General features: G+C 48.8%; 1 non-coding gene across 1 annotated transcript; it reads left to right on the top strand.

The window, feature by feature from the left end:
* The first annotated feature begins 1,781 nt into the window (after positions 1-1,781).
* Positions 1,782-1,919, top strand: LOC119921937. The gene has a single exon (XR_005448610.1). It is a non-coding gene; the product is annotated as a small nucleolar RNA SNORA7 (small nucleolar RNA).
* The last annotated feature ends 493 nt before the right edge of the window (positions 1,920-2,412 follow it).

The following is a 2,412-nucleotide window of genomic DNA, read 5'->3' as shown; positions in this document are numbered from 1 at the left end:
ACGGAAACTCCTCACCACTGGCTTTGAAGCACTCAATAACTTTCTCCCTCCTACCTCATCTCTCTACTATCCTTCTACAAACCAGAGAGCACGCTTCCGTCCTGTAGTAAATGTGATTGATTGACTGATGAATTGAATATCAGCCCAAGGAAACAGACGATTTGACCTACAGAGGAATCTGAGATAATCCCCCTTTTTAAAATTGTCCACAGAGCAGCTTTCATGTCCCTGTTCCTCAGGCTGTGGATGAGGGGGTTCAGGGATGGGGACATGACGGCGTAGAACACGGTCATCAGCAGGTCGAGCACCGAGGAAGAGTGTGAGGGTGGCTTGAGATAGCAAACGCGTCTGTGGAGAGGAAGACGGCGACGACGACGAGATGGGGCAGGCAGGTGGAGAAGACCTGTGCCCGGCCCTCGGCAGCCGGCATCCTCAGCACCTACGAGACGAAAATCGAAATGGAGACTATGGCAACAATGGTTAGCCCAAAGGTCAAGCTCACGTCGATGGTAGAGAGGTCTTCTTAGCAGGTAATCCTCAGCAGGGAAGGACGTCACAGAAGAACTGCTGGACACCGTTGGACCCGCAGAAGGACAAAGAGAAGATGGGAGCTGAAAGCGAGATCCCTAACAGCCCTCCGCCGAGCCAGGAGGTGGACACCATCTTCCCACAAGCCCCTGGTTTCATGAGGACCTCGTAGCGCAGGGGGAGACACATGGCAGCATAGTGGTCGTAGGACATCGCCATGAGGATGAAAAATTCCGTGGCAGCAGATAGGACCACCAGGAAGAGTTGTGTCACAGCTCAAAAAGGAGATGGATCGGCAGTTCGTCGAGGAGATGGTGGCGGATTTGGGGACGGTAATGGAGATGAAGCAGAGGTCGATGAGGGCCAGATTCCTGAGGAAGACGTTCATGGGGATGTGGAGGAGCTGGTTGAGGGCCGTGACGGCGACGATGAGGAAATTACCCGTCAGGGCCGCCAAGTAGACCAGGAGGACCAGCGTGGCTTGGACCAACTGCAGCTCCTGGACCTCGGAGAATCCCAACAGAAAGAATTCCCCCACCTTGGAGATTTTGGACATTTCCGGGGGATGATGTCGACTCCCTGCAAAGGAAGAAGGAAGACTTCAATTTATAGGCCTTGATGGCATGGATAAAGGAATCAACATTAATTCTCGTAGGAGTGAATCAGTCATTTATAAGTACTCAGCACCTACAGAGTTCAATAGTATTAGTACAAATAATCCCTGCTGTCTAGGAATTCCAAGCTCACAGTCTTATAAGAGTGGCATAGTGTAGTGGGAAAGGCACATTCCTTGGAGTTGGAGCACCTGGGTTCTAATTCTGGTTCTACCACCTGCCTGCTATGTGTCCTTGGGCAGCATACTTAACTTCTCTGAGCCTCAGATTCCACATCTATCAAATTGATGTCCAAGGCCTGTTCTTGCCGCTACTGAGACTTTTAGCCCTGTGCGGGGAAGATATTGTGTCCTACCTGATTACTGTGCATCTATCCCTGTACATACTACTGTGTTTGGTGTATAATTAGATTTTAACAAGAGCCACAAGTATCATTATTATTTAGGGAGACAGAAATTAAAAGGGAGCGCAGATAGGAGACTACCGGAGAGCATAAAGAGATGAACTGCTGTGAAATGTTGTGGGTTAATCAACGTATTTATTTAGCAGTTACTGTGTGCGCAGCACTGTACCAAATGCTTGGGAGTGTCATTAGCATATAGTCTAGAAGTGGTTTTATGCTCAAACTAATATCCTCAGCCCCTCTCAGAATCGCAGCTGGAGAGTTTCCAGTATTCTACCAGTCTTGGCTACGGGAGGGAGAGTCAAGCAGAGGCCTATCTATTCCATTCCTAGCTTGGGCAGTGGCAAGCAAGTGGTAGGCAATCTGCTATATGTCAAAACTCACCTGTGTTGGGCAGCAATGGCATGGGAGAGAGTCGAAGGCGGAGACCCGTTTACTTCATGGAGCAAGGCAATGGCAAACCCGCTTCTTTATGTTTACGAAGAAAACTCTATGGATACACATACCAGAATGACTACTGGTAGTTTAACCATAAACCCTCCTTGCAAAGGGTGAAAACCTGAATCTCTGCCATTATCTTTGATCCACATTTGATCATTTGTTCATCTGACTGTGACTCTTTCCCATGCCCCTGCAGCCCACTACTGGTAAATTAACTTTGCCGGACGATTCCGCTTAGACTTTTCCGTTATGTTTAACCCTAGCGAGAGTATCCCTCAATGGCGTAGCTCTGAGCTACATGGTCGTACGCAAACTCTCTTGCCACGGTAAGGCATTGATTCATAGGAGAGCTTCCGTTCAGAAGAATTGTCATCAATGGTGCCAGTGTTTTTTCCCAGAACCAGTCACGCTCTCTCATCCCTGACA

The sequence above is a fragment of the Tachyglossus aculeatus genome, unplaced genomic scaffold, assembly GCF_015852505.1.
Source record: "Tachyglossus aculeatus isolate mTacAcu1 unplaced genomic scaffold, mTacAcu1.pri SUPER_32, whole genome shotgun sequence".
Taxonomy (NCBI): Eukaryota; Metazoa; Chordata; class Mammalia; order Monotremata; family Tachyglossidae; genus Tachyglossus; species Tachyglossus aculeatus.
Note: the sequence above shows the minus strand (reverse complement) of the source record. Positions and strands in the feature narration are given on the sequence as shown.